Genomic DNA, 14,762 nt, shown 5'->3' on the forward strand with positions numbered 1-14,762 from the left:
ACTATGGCCAAGCAGCGCGGGCCTTGGAGCTAGATAAGTCTAGTTTTGAGTGCTAGGTAGCTTCTCAGAACCTCAGATAGCTCATCTGTAAAAACGAAGGTAATCAGGGGCACCCGGGTGGCTCAGTCGGTTAAGCGTCCGACTTCGGCTCAGGTCACGATCTCCCGGTTCGTGAGTTCGAGCCCCACATCAGGCCCTGTGCTCACAGCTCAGAGCCTGGAGCCTGTTTCGGATTCTGTGTCTCCCTCTCACTCTCTGCCCCTCCGCTGCTTGCACTGTCTCTCTCAAAAATAATAAATAAACATTAAAAAAGAAGAAGAAGAAGGTAATCAGGACTACCCTTCAAGCAGAATTTCCCAGCCTCAGTACTTTTGATATTTGGGGCCAAACGGTTCTCACGGGGAGGGCCTGTCCTATACATTGTAGAATAATTAAGAGCACCTCTGGCCTCTACCAGCGAGATGCCAGGGGCCACCCTAGTTGTGAAAATCAAAATGTCTCTAGACTTGGACAAATGTTCTCTCAGAGGCAGAGTTGCCCTGGGTTGAGAACCACTGCATCCAAGGTTCTTTTAGAAGAGAAATGAAAACTGGAGGGCTAGCCAAGTGCCTGGTGCATCATGAGTACCCAATGAAGGCTAGTTTCCTTTTCTTGCTTTCTATCACCATCCTCATCACCGTTTCATCCCCAGAACATAAGATTCTCTTCTCAGGGCCCTTTCCTGGGGCCTCTTTCCCAAATGCCCTCACAGGAAGCAAGCTTTAATACTCAAGGAAATAACACCGTCACACCTCTTCTCACACCCGTAATTTTCAGAAACCTCAACAGCCTCGGCCCATCAGCTGCAGGCTTTTACTACTGGCTTCATTCAATGCTCCTAACCCCAATCTATTTCCAGCCCTTATCTGATTTTCAGGTGAATTTCTTCCCCGGTGACAAGACACCAATGATCGGACATCAATACTTGAAACATATCATTAGAAACCAATCAGGTTAATTTGTATCTCGAGACTCACAAAATGGAAGCCCCCCTGCCAGTGGCCTGGCCCACGTCACAAAATCTAAATCTAAGTCAGCCTGTGCTTACAGGAAACACCTGTCAAGGAAACCTCATGTACACCAATCACAATCTACCTACGTGGCTTTGGCTAGCTTTCCATATCCTAGAAAAGAGGGAACTGCCAGCCTTATAGGGAAATCTCCAACCTTCCAGCTGATCAGGCCATTTCCTAGTTGCCTCTTCCAATGATCTATAAAACTCACTGTTCCCCCAAATCCCTCAGGAAGAGTGCTCTACTGCTTGTGAGGTCCTGTACTCCCCCAACCCATGGAATGTTTTCCCTTAAATAAAGGACATTGAACTCGTTATTAATTGTTTTAGTTTTGTCATTTGGCGGTCTTGCCAATGAGGATGGGAGCCCAAGACGGTTACTAAGAATCTGGGGTTGGTGCCTAGATGCAGGCGAAGGTCTCCACAGAGCCGTTTTCATTCCCTGCCCCTTTGGCTGCTTTCTGGGATCTCCGGCAAACTTCCTTCCAGTTGAGCTCTGCCCGTTTCATACGCTGAGTTCTTCAAGTGTGTTTGTTCTACTCCTTCCAGGAGGAAAAGCAGGGTGTGAGAGACCGAATTTTTCACGGTGAGACATAGTGAGCCACCATATTTGGGTTTGGAGTCCACCTCATCTCCAAGGGAAGTGTCTTTCGGAGGTGCTGATAGGTCTCAGGGACGGTGCTCAGGCAGCCTGAGACAGCAAGTCTGGTTGAATTAAGGAGGATTATTTCAACAAGGGAAAATAGTGGGTCTTCTTCAATCAAAGAAAAGTGTGATGGGAGCCATTAGGGGGACGTGCAAAGCCTCAAGGCAAGTCCACAGCATAAAGAGTTGGAGGACCTAAGGAAATAAACAGAGACCAAAAATGTGGACCTTTCTGGTGGACAGCACATCAAAATCTAAGAAGACACAAGCAGACTGCTGAAATTCACTAGAGGGGCACCTGGCTGACTCGGTGGGTAGAACATGTGACTTTTGATCTTGGGGTTGTAAGTTCGAGTCCCCCATTGGGTGTAGAGATCACTTAAAAATAAAATTTAAAAAAAAATCCATTTGAGTGTCTGCCACTATAAAGAAATATTCTCGGGGGTGAAGGTGGGGGATAATCTTTGTAAAAAGGATAAGAGATCTATTGCTAATGAGAATCTTGGAAGCCAAAGCCACAAAATTAGTAGGCATGGGTCAAGGTCTTAAAAGCCATTAGAGCACTTACCACCCAAATCTAAGGTTCCCATGCTAGCAGAAGTTTGGTCATGGAACAGTTTAGACCGACACTAGGTCACCTGCTAACCCAAGAAAATTCCCAAGCACTGATGTCTGCTGGACAACACTACACAGCCCTCAACCCAGTGGCACATCCCCCTCGGTTATTAATTTGGCTCCGAGAGACCCACGCCTTAGCTAACGAAATGGGATCCTCAATTTTCAAAGAATCAAGCATTGTCGTCTGCCAGCACACCTGCGTCTTTGATGTCTGAGAACCACGGTCCTAGAAGCTGTAGACATCTATAAATAATGGCAAAGTCTTACTAAAACACACAAGAATGACCACAGCTATTCCGGGAAACATTCTAATAAGGCAAGATCATTCATTTAAGAAGTGCACTTGAGGGGCACCTGGGTGGCTCTGTCAGTTAAGCGTCGGACTTCAGCTCAGGTCATGATCTCGCGGTTCATGGGTTTGAGCCTGGAGCCTGCTTCGGATTCTGAGTCTCCCTCTCTCTCCGCCCCTCCCCAGCTCCCCCTGGGTGTGTGTCTCTCTCTCAAAAATAAATAAACATTAAAAAAAAAAAAAAGAAAGAAAAAAAGAAAGAAAACAAGAAGTGCACTTAAACGTAAGGTTTCCAACTCAAACAGAGTGAGCTCCCTATTTTTTAATTAATCAATTTATTTATTTATTTATTTACTGAAAACTAGACGTTACAGTTCATTCCATCTTCATAATTACAGACCTTACAAGGCAAATACAGCAAACTCTTCTCCCGTTTAACCAGGTGCAGCATTTGGGCACTTTTCTGATAAACACAGGTTGGCCTAATTAATCGGCCTGGGTTGAAAGCTGGCAACCGCAAATCTTTGCAACGCAGGATGTTCCTCCACAGTGACTCCAAGGATCTTAACTCCTCAGCTACACTGTGAGCTCTGAAATGGTTTTTACTGCAACATTTTTCAGGCTTTCACATCTTAACCTGAAATCTGACCCCTCGTCTTACGGCAGGGAACTCTGTTCAAGCGGTCTTCCTGTTGGCCAACCCAGTCCGCCAGCGATCTTAACAGTTATGTACAAATACAGCCGTGCTCCCGAGCGCTGATTAAAACTTGTGCTGGGATCCCATTTCAGAGCATCAGCTCCCTGAGGGACAAGAGAGATCCAACCAATTGCTTCCATGAGTCATAACCCCAGGACCGTGTACCTAATGTCCTTTGCAGCAAAACTCAAGAGGTCAGGCAATCTTCATCATCCTGACAAGTTTATCAGTGTTTCCATACAAAGGACATTCGGAGCTGATCCCAAGCACTGCAACCACAATCCCAAGAAATCATTCCGTTTTAGCACAAAGAGTGCCTGCAAGATGCCAGAGTACGCGAGAAATCATCTCGAAGCAAAGAGTGATGGTTCATCCTCTTACAAGCGAGAGGAAATCCAGGAGGAAAGAAACCTCCTCCCTCCTAAACTCCTCATTCACACTGATGGCTACTTTCATAGCCTTAACTGACGAAACCCAGTGCCCTTTACTTCCTGATTCAAGGAGTCTATTTTTAAGGTGACCGTCAAGGTCAAGAAGAACTGTGATCTATGAATTCTAGTTCTTCAGTGGGAAGCTCTTTCTCCATTATCGCTTTCTGAACACATTGCTGGTAGCGCTTGAAGAGGTCGGTGCGCGGGTCCCCAGAGCCGTCCCCGTTGAGGAACCTCTCGGCAAACCAGTGATTAAAGCACTTATCTTACGGGTGCTTCCTGTCCGTGCAGGCCTCCCCTGCGCTGTTCATGGTCATGGCGACGGAAGTGCTGGGCTACCTATTTTAATTGGCGTGAAGAAGCTTCCAAAAGTCTTCAAGATTCGAAAATAACTTCGTTGAGAGATTCACTGCAAAAGGCCAATGAAAAGTTAAGGACATAAGAGGCATCTAAAACAAAAGACTGTGAGACTAGCATGACTCCCCTTTTTCACTCGAGTATTCACACCCTACTCGTTCCTTATCTGAATTGCCTTCCACTCTGAAAAGACTACAAGGACATAAACACGAGCCTGACAAGGTAGTGACCTTGTGGACACCTCCCGTATCTACCCTCAGAGGAATTCTCCAGTCAATTGCTATCAGTTATTCCCTTAAATAGCCGAGGGGAAACTAAAATTAAAATTAGGGGTGTCTGGGTGGTTCAGTAGGTTAAGCATCTGACTTTGGCTCAGGTCATGATCTCAGGGTTTGTGAGTTCGAGCCCCGCGTCCGGCTCTGTGCTGACAGCTCGGAGCCTGGAGCCTGCTTCCGATTCTGTGTCTCCCTCTCTGTCTGCCCCTGCCCTGCTCACACTCGTTCTTTCCCTCTCTCTCTCTCTCTCTCTCAAAATAGTAAGTAAACATTAAAAAAAAAAATTCTTTAAGCTATTTTTAAAAAATTAGTGGAGGGGCACCTGGGTGGCTTAGTCAGTTGAGAGTCTGACTCTTGGTTTTGGCTCAGGTCATGATCTCATGGTTCATAGGATCGAGCCCTATGTCAGACCCTGTGCAGACAGCTCGGAACCTCCTTGGGATTCTCTCTCATTCTCTCTCTCTCTCTGCCAAAATAAATAAACTTTTTTTTTTTTTAATTAGTGGAAAACCTTTCCAAATTCAGATAGATAATGGAGCTACCCTCGACTTCAGATCCCTCTCAGTCTAGAATCTGCAGATGGGATCTTGGGGAAACTGGCAAAAACTGGCCAAGAGTAAGAATTTTTTTTTTTTTTTTTTTTAGAGAGAGATGCAGGGGCTTGATCCCACGACCCTGGGACCATGACCTGAGCCAAAATCAAAAGCCAGATGCTCAACTGATGGAGCTACCCAGGCACCCCAAAGAGTGAGAATTCTTATCCGAGTCAGCTCTCCTCCATCTCTGTAGTGCCTGGCCAAGAGAAGAAAATACAATTTCGCATTGTCTTTTCCTTTCTAAATTCAGGCTCCTGTGACTTTGGTTTGGGGGTATCGATTACTTCCCAAATCTTTCTTTCTCAGGAGCATCTACTGCCTTGTTATTTGTTTTGTGTCCTGAGAACTTCATGTGGCAACTGTGAGGTTGGAGGCCCCCAAAATACGGCTAGACAGAAACATGGGTTGCCCCTGTCTCTAGCTGGAGTCTTTCCAACTGCTGCCAGCTCTCAGAGAATTGTCTAAGTCCTTCTTTTGGCTGTCTTTGGGAGTGGCTCTGGATCTTGGGAGGATTAATACCTTTTGCACCCTCTTTGGGGGTGCCTCTTAGGTCCATGGGATTGTTTAATATTGCAGGGACAATGGGGTGCCTGACATAAAGAAGCAAATTGAAGAAAACGTAGCTGGCCTAGTGGGCCAGCCCTTTAAATGTCATTCAGGTTGCAACCCAATTCTCTGAGGAATTAAAAACAGCTCTTTTTGTCTTGTTGAATCTTTCAAGAACAGAAGGTCAGCTCTATGAGCAATTCAAAGCCCACCTACCCTTTTGCTGATTCCAAAACTTCCTCTATGTATTTCAAAAGGTTTGTGGGTATTGTTGAATTCTAATTTACGGAATGGAAGTCATTCTCGAAGAAACTTGCATTCTTTCCCTGTGCTTTCAAGATAGAAAATTCTACCCACTCTTCTCTAGGAACCCTTATCTGGGCTAGCTCTGTGAAGTGTAAGGTTTAGGAAAGCAATTCTTATCAGAAAAAAAAAAAAAAGAAAGAAAGAAAAGGAAAGGCTATTTGGAAACTAAGCGAATGAAAAATCTTTAAACTTTTCACAAATATTAAGGAAAAGTTTAGGGGCGCCTGGGTGGCTCAGTGGGTTAAATGTTCGATCGTGATCTCACGGTTCCTGGGTTTGAACCCCACATGGGGCTCTGCGCTGACATTTCGGAGCCTGCTAGAGATTCTCTTTTCCTCTCTCTCTGCCCCTCCCGTGCATGTTCTCTCTCTCTCTCTTTCAAAATAAATAAATAAACTTAAAAAAAAAAGTTTCCAGGGGCGCCTGGGTGGCTCAGTCAGTTAAGCGTCCGACTTCGGCTCAGGTCATGATCTCACAGTTTGTGAGTTCGAGCCCTGCATCGGGCTCTGTGCTGACAGCTCGGAGCCTGGAGCCTGCTTCGGATTCTGTGTCTCCTTCTATCTCTGCCCCTCCCCCACTTGTGCTCTGTCTCTCTCTGTCTCTCAAAAATAAATACATGTAAAAAAAAATTTTTCCAAAATCTTTTCGGTAACTTGAAATCTTAATGTCGTACTAAGATAAGTTAAATGATGGGTATCTGTTGCCTATCCAGATCATTTCTAAATGAAATACTGAAACGTTACTTCCTGAACAGAGGTTTATCCACTTTTGGCTTCCTTTTACAGAGTAAGTAAAGGTGTCTGGGTGTATTAGTAAACGTGGTTGGTGCCACATTGAGTGAGGAAGAAAATGCTAGAAATTATGAAATGTGTTTGTAAATTTGCCAGTCCAAAGAATGCTAGCCTAACAGTCCACAATTGTTTACCTCTTAGTTTTCACTAAGAATTAAGGATTCTGAGGGTTAAGAATTCTAATTAATATATGTAATTAAATCTACAAGAAATAATAAGGGAAACGTCTCTAAGCAAGCAAAGTAGTATGTGTTTTTGGTAAGAAGAGGTATGAGAGATGGAGATCTTTTTGTTAAGGGAAAAAGAGAGTAAGCTTGTCCTAATTAAAATAATTGTTCCAAAATGAGAAAGAGGAACAAACAGGACAAACTTTAAATGGAGATAAAAAATGTATAGAAGACTTATGGAAAATGAATCTTGGGAAAGCAATTTTAGGTGTGGTCAAGCCGGCTAAGATTGGAATGGGTCTATTTAAGTTTTGTTTTGTTTTTTGTTTTTTAAGAATTTTAACGTAGGAACACCTGGGGGCTCAGTAGGTTAATCGCGTGACTCTCGGTTTCGGCTCAGGTCATGGTCTCAGGGTTTGTGAGTTCGAGCCCCACATCGGGCTCTGGGTTGATGGCGCGAAGCCTGCTTGGGATTCTCTCTCCCTTTCTCTCTGCCCCTCCCCGGCTCTCTCTGTCTCTCTCTCTCAAAATAAATAAATAAAGTTGAAAAAGGAATTTTAATATAAAAAATACACCGATGCAAAATTAGAATTTGGCTTTCTCTTTGTCGAAAATGTAGCTGGGGTGCAGGTGTACAAGAACAGCAGGCTCTGGGAGTCCCAGACAGACAAGATCCGGCCACCCGCCCCTGACAAAATCCAAAGGCAGAGAGTTGAGTAGTGGTAAAAGAAGAAAAAGAATTTATTTCAGTGAGGCCACCACCAGGAAGACAGCAGAGGAACGGCTCGAAGACGGTCTCCAAAGTGCTGAAAATACGTCCAGGTTTATATAAGGAAAATGTGGGACAAAGATGGGGGAGTACGTGCATGTGGGCAGTCAAGGTCAGGTGCATCATTGTCTTAGGTTCAATCTCAAGCTGCGTCTTGCTGGCTCGGGGCACTCCTGATTGCTTGAGGGGTAGTTTCAGTTCCCATCACGGGAAGCTTTGCCCGCAAGGTCTGTTGCCAGAGTTGAGTTAAAGAAGCATTTCATCAATTAGAAAGTTTGAGGTCAAAGTGAAGGTAGTTGAAGTCCTCTTTCAAAAGGACAAAGTTTCCTTGGACTCTTGGTCAGCTCCCTTTTTTTTTTGATGGAAGTATCGTTGACACACAATGTTACATTAGTTTCAGGTGTACAACATAGTGATTAGACAAGTCTACACTACGCTATGCTCAGGCAGGTGTAAATACCATCAGCCACCATACAGTGCTTTACAACACCATTGACTATATTCTCTGGGCTGTATCTTTCATCCACATGACTTATTCATTCCATAGCTGGAAGTCTGTACCTCCCATTCCCTTTCGATTTTGCCCTTCCCCCCACTCCCTCCCTTCCGGCCACCAGCAGTTTGCTCTCTATTTATGGGGTCTGTTTCTACTGTTTGTTCATTTGTTTTGCCTTTTAGATTCCACTTATAATTGAAATCATCTGATATTTTTGTTTGACTTACTTCACTTAGGATATTCTCTAGGTCCAACCATGTTGGTCTGTTCTCGGTAAGAGCTGTGAAAGATTTTTTTTTTTTTCAGTTTCGTTATTCTATTTGAGAGAGAGAGAGAGAGAGAGAGAGAGAGAGAATCTTAAGCAGGCTCCACGCTCAGCACAGACTCTGACAAGGCTCCATCCCACAACCCCAGGATCATGACTTGAGCCGAAAGCAAGGATCAGATGTTCAATCCACTGAGCCACCCACGCTCCTGAAAGTTGTTTTTTGTTTTTTTTTTTTTAACCTTTTGGGTAATCTACCTGGAAAGCAATGATTTTGTGTCTTACCAAAATAATTTCCTGTGCTTCATGTTGTCTTTTTCAGGTCTTTGATTACTTAAGAAAATTCAGTCTTCTCAATATTAAAAGAGCTAAGTATTAGCTCATATTAAAAGAGCTAAGTATTAGCTCTTTTATTATCTTATTAAGCTCAATAATATTTTATTAAGAGCTCATAACTATGTAACCTTCCATATTTGCCTTTAAAATCTTTTATTGTCACTTTTATTAAATAGGTAATTATGTATTATTTCATAATGATCTGCGATGTTATTGAGTCAAATGTTCAAACCCTTTGCCATTTTGACAACTTTTCTAAATCATTCTAAATAGAGTCTTTGTGATTTGAGATTTCCTACAGGGTCCCTGGAAACCTCAAAGGACTTATCACCTCTGTGAAGGAGAGCTAGTAAACTAATTAGGCTTATTTGGTGTGTTAAGTTATATGGGAAGCATTATAAAGTAAGAAGTGATGTTAAACCTTCTTAGGTTATACGCATGTGGATCTATTTACTGATTTAGGTATTCCAGAAATTGTTTAAAGGTTCTAGAAATTTGTCAGTAGCCTCATTGTTCAGTTATCACCCTAAATTATTTTTTGCCACAGAAATAACTACACTTGCTTGTGAAATGAACTCTCATCAGATCTTAACCCACGGGCATTTTTAGGTTTTTTGGTCATTTACAGGCAATCACTGTTCCAGTCTGATGCTTTTGTTACTGAACAATCTATCACAGCCACGAACTCAGGAAATGAATGAGTCAGCCCCGGTGCACTGCCCTGGCCAACTGCTCCAACTAGGGGAATGAATCCCAAGGTTCATTGACCTAGACAAATCAAGGTCACCTGTCCTGTCTGGGTTTGCCAAGACTGTGGCCTAACAAGCAGCCAAACTCCTCACTCAAGAAGACAATAATGCAACAGATGAGGTTTGGGAAGAGAAAGGGGAAAATTGGTTTTGGTGCCAGCAGCCAGGGGAGGTGACAGACAACCAAGCCTTCCCAACCAACTGCTTCACTTACAAGATGGACACCTAGAATTTCATAAGGAGAGGTGGGGGGGGAGGGGCAGTACATACAAGAGAGCAGGCGGAGAGCACATGATCATGGGTGGGGGTCAGTATGTGTTCTTGATCATTGACCAGGAAAGGGGTGTATGGGGGTGGTCTTCTAAGCATCTCTTGCTATCAGGGCTTTTCTGGCCTGATGGTTGGAATGTTCTCTGGTCCTTGCAAATACTTTCATCAATGCTTCAAGAAAGTGCAATAAGAAATGAGCACAATGGGGGGCACCTGGCTGGCTCAGTCAGTGAAGCATATGACTCTTGATATCAGGGTCCTGAGTTCAAGCCCCACACTGGGAAAGGAGCCTACTAAAGAAACAAACAAACAACAACAACAAAAAATGAGCACCATGGGTTTCAGTTAGAGCATGAATTAAGTGGTCTTATTTGTTTCTGTTTTTAAATGTTGGGATCTACTTTTGAGCAAGAGAGTCCCTAACACTTTTACAAAAGTGAGACTCATAGAACCCTACTAAGAATTCTTGACTACTAATCGTGGGGTTTTGGAGTAGTGGGGGTCCGGAGCTGATGGCCAAGAAAAAAGACGTCTTTGGTGCAAAAAGGTGATTTTATTAAAGCACAGGGACAGGACCCACGGGCAGGAAGAGGGACACTGGGGTAGTGAGGAGTGACTCATTATATACTATGGAGTTGGGGGAGGTAAAGGCCAAAGGGAAGCCTCTACAAGGACTTTCATATGCTAAAGAGGACTCAAAAGATGCCAGGGGTTTTGCTATCGTCAAGCTAAGGTTGTTTTCCCTCTAGGAAGGCATTAACATTACCTCAGTAGGGGGTTCCTGGAGAAATGTTCTACTCTGTTTTTGCCTCAAGTATTTGTCACTGGGCTGCCAGTTATAAGGAAACTTAATTTCACCTGCCATTTCCTTCTTGCCTTGGTTCCCCATATCACGATGGAAGGGTGAGGTTGGGGCTCCAAGAAACCGAGTCTACAGGTTTCTGGAGATTAGGCGATTGATAAGATCGCCTTTTTCTTGTAATTTACCAAGATATTTGTAAACTGATGGAGACCCCAGTGCTCCGTGACTGTGATCTCTGATCAGCTAACCATGTTTTCCCCTTTCCTTTGTTCCTGGGCAGCCAGGAGAGCCTGAGGAATGTCACACCTGGGGTGGGGGGCCCTGTGTTTGTGGGTGACAGCTTGCCTGAGGCTCCCTCCTGGCTGCCACTGTTGCCAAATTACAAAGTGTTGAAATTTGAGTGCATATTTCACAACTGAAGGAGGCCCCACCTGACATCTGGTCCTCTACAAATGCCAGAGACATCAAAATCAAGCTCATTAGAACGAGAACATGCTGACACCACGGCAGGGACTTCTTCCGCCCAAGACACTGGCATTAGAATCCTGGTGCCTCCCCCTCTCATCACGACCCCCTTTCACCCTTTCACACGTGCTTTGCCATTCTTCTTTCTCATTCTGCCACTTGGAAATGTAATGCTGTTGCAGGATTTTCTTTACCTCAATACCCAGGGTTGGTTGTCCCGCGGCTTCGAAGACTACCGAGATGGACACAAAATGAGTAGCAGGCAAGAGCTTATTAGAGTGTAAGGTCAGAAAGTAAGAGTAGGAGGAAAGCTCACTTTACAGTGCGGACATTAGAAAGTGAATGCCCGAGGATCACAGGCCATGGGCCTCGTTTTGGGAGGTTCTGGTCACCACCCCCTTCCCTTCCCCCTTGTTCCTTCTCAGCTCCTACCCTTATTGGCTGGATAACTCTGGGTGCTGGGTTGTCCATTCCTGATTGACTGGTTTCCACTGTAGGAGGAGTGACCTATGGCCATACTTAGGTCTTTCAGTCAAATTCCTGAGGGAAACCTGAGGGGGAGTAGGTGGGGTCTGTTACATTCTTTTTTAATTTTTTTAATTTAGTTTTTTATTTTTAAAATTTACATCCAAATCAGTTAGCATGTAGTGCAACAATGATTTCAGGAGTAGATTCCTTAGTGCCCCTTCCCCATTTAGCCCATCCCCCCTCCCACAACCCCTCCTGTAACCTTTATTCTCTATATTTATGAGTCTCTTCTGTTTTGTCCCCTTCCCTGTTTTTATATTATTTTTGTTTCCCTTCCCTCATGTTCATCTGTTTTGTCTCTTAAAGTCCTCATATGAGTGAGGTCATATGATTTTTGTCTTTCTCTGACTCATTTCGCTTAGCATGATACCCTCCAGTTCCATCCATGTCGTTGCAAATGGCAAGATTTCGTTCTTTTTGATTGCCGAGTACTACTCCGTTGTATCTATATACCACATCTTCTTTATCCACTCATCCATCGGTGGACATTTGAGCTCTTTCCATACTTTGGCTATTGTTGAAACTGCTGCTATAAACATGGGGGTGCATGCGTCCCTTTGAAACAGCACACCTGTATCCCATGGATAAATCCCTAGTGGTGCAATTGCTGGGTCGTAGGGTAGCTCTATTTTTAGTTTTTTGAGGAACCTCCATACTGTTTTCCAGAGTGGCTGCACCAGCTTGCATTCCCATAGGGGCCTGTTACATTCTTAAGAGGAACCTTAAGCCTGAGGGAGTCAGACACTCCCAGCATTGTTCCAAAATAAGTGTTTTTCCCCACCCAGGGACCTCAAATCCTAATCCTTCCCTCTCTGCATATTTTATCCTATCTTTTCCTATCATAATGCTATCGTCTGTATTTCTGGAGCTCTAGCAAAGGGGGTAACCTATATGATTTTTGGGTTTGCCACCAAAGACCACACTTGGTCCACGATGCTGCTGATCCTGTCATTCTGCCCATTAAAAACTTCTCACTGATTTCCAGTGCTTCAGTTTAATGGACTAAATGAAGCCCCTCTCTGATGACTGAGCATGAGGCATGCTGAGGGGCCAAAGCACAAACTAGCACCCCACCCCACCCCACCCCCACCCTGGTGGGATCTGTGTGATGGGACACTCCTGCTACCCAAGAACAAAGGAAAGGGGTTTAAGTGCTTGCCATGGTGATGTGGGAAACTAAGGCAAATGAAAAATTAAATTCCCTTACTGTCTATATTCCATTGACAAGTCCTTGAAACAGGCAGAGTGACCTCCCTCTAGGAGCTCAGCTGCAAAAAGGATGACACTTTGCTAGTGGCAGAAGAAAACCTTGGCTTAATACTGTCCCAACCTTGAGGATCCTGTAATTCACTTCCTTTATTTCAACTGCCCCAGGTTATATGCTGGCAATCATGCTCCAAGCTTATGCCCCCCCCCCCCCCACCGCCCCTCATATGCATCTGAAGGGTCTCAAGACTGAGGTTTCATTAAAGGTGATAAATAGTGTTTCTCCACCAACAGCTAGCCCCTCAAGGTCCTGGAATCCTTGCTTCCAAAATTCCTTAGACTTAATCTATCCCTGACCCTCTCCCAACCTGAGGGCATATAATGAGTTACTGTCACAACCCCAGTGCAGCTCTTCCTGTCCACGGGTCCTGTCCCCGTGATTTAATAAAATCACCTTTTTGCACCAAAGACATCTTCAAGAATTCTTTCTTGGTCGTTGGCTCTGGATCACCCCACCATCACTCCAAAACTTCATTATTCTCTATCATGTCAGACTCCCTAAAATAAAGGACATCAAACTTGTTCCTTCATTGTCATTTGACAAAACAAAAGCATAGAGTAATATATAGTTAACACATTAAGAGACCAAAACTAATAGTTATGTAAGCATATGAATGCTTACCGGGGAGGAGGTATTTTATACATATTATCCTTAACACAACAATTTCAGAAGGTAAAGTATATCATCCTCTGCACATGAAGAAACAGTTAAAGGATAAACCGAGGCATATTAAAATGTCTTAGTTTATTTGAGCAAAAATCAATTCCTGTTGGGAATCTGGACGTGTTTTGGAGCAGTCCACCGACAGAAGCTTGGGGAAAGACTTCTATAGAGAAAAGGTGATAGCAAAACAAGGTAATCATTTTATTGGCTCTTGCTTAAGCAGTTGCATTATTTGCAAAAGCCTAGTTGGCTGTTGTTGATTTTTTGTGAAGGGGAGCAGAATATGCTGCCCCAAAACATGCCTCTTTAGCATAAAGATTATCTTGAGCTGGTTATTTTTAAGTAAGAGCAGACACAAGAGAAGGTCTGAAACCAAGTAGGAGTTAACTTTACATTTACATTTATAAGGGAATTTCCACTTTTTAAGGGTGTCTCTCTCTGTACCAAGATGAGAAGGATGACTCTGAATCACAAGAAACCCTTATCAATGGAGAGGGCACAGACTTAAGTCTCTGTAAGAACTTTATGTTTTCCTGTGCTTTTGCCAGTAACTTCCTATAACTGGTTCCCCCTTCCAAATTTTATTCTTTTGTCTTTAGCTGAAGATAACATTTAAAGTGATGGCTTGGGCCATCTTGGGGAGTCACTCAGTTTTCCCGGATGTTTCCATTGTTTTTTTTTTTTTTAATTTTTTTATGTTTATTTATTTCTGAGACAGGGAGAGACAGAGCATGAGCGGGGGAGGGGCAGAGAGAGAGGGAGACACAGAATCCAAAGCAGGCTCCAGGCTCTGAGCTGTCAGCACAGAGACGATTTAAAAATCAGGAAGTCCCCCCCCACCTCCCCCCACCAGAAAGTCAAGAAATTCCAGTGATTACATGCATAAATTTTGGAGACAGACAAACCCAGATGATCAAAAATCTCACCCTTGCTAGCTGTGTAATCTGTAAAAAAAAAAATTTTTTTTATACTTTTTTTATTTTTGAGAGAGAGAGAGAGCACAAGTGGAGGAGGGACATAGAGAGAGAGAGACAGAGACGGAGACAGAATCCGAAGCAAGCTCCAGGCTCTGAGCTGTCAGTACAGAGCCCGATGCAGGGCTCAAACTCACAAACTGTGAGATCACGACCTGAGCCAAAATCGGACGCTGAACCGACTGAGCCACCTAGGGTCCCCGAGCTGTGTGATCTTTGATTTGTTATCTGATGAGGAAGCAGAAGGCAAGCTGAGGGCCAAGCACAAGCTAACAACCCCCCACCTCCAGGTAGGATATGTGTGATAGTCCTCTGGCACTCCTGGCTGCCCAAGGACAAAGGAAAGGGACAGAAAACCAATGGTTAACTGATAGAGCTCACAGTCCTTTGGGACATGAGACTCCTTCAG

The 14,762-nt window shown here is 44.0% G+C and overlaps 1 long non-coding RNA gene across 1 annotated transcript in view; it reads right to left on the reverse strand.

The window, feature by feature from the left end:
- Positions 1 to 2,988: 2,988 nt before the first annotated feature.
- LOC122211827 overlaps positions 2,989 to 14,762 on the reverse strand; it is a 52,723-nt gene continuing 40,949 nt past the window's right edge. Inside the window, exon 3 of the long non-coding RNA XR_006198861.1 lies at positions 2,989 to 4,140. This is a non-coding gene — a long non-coding RNA (uncharacterized LOC122211827). The remainder of the gene's footprint in view (positions 4,141 to 14,762) is intronic.

This window comes from Panthera leo, chromosome F3, assembly GCF_018350215.1.
Source record: "Panthera leo isolate Ple1 chromosome F3, P.leo_Ple1_pat1.1, whole genome shotgun sequence".
Lineage (NCBI taxonomy): Eukaryota > Metazoa > Chordata > Mammalia > Carnivora > Felidae > Panthera > Panthera leo.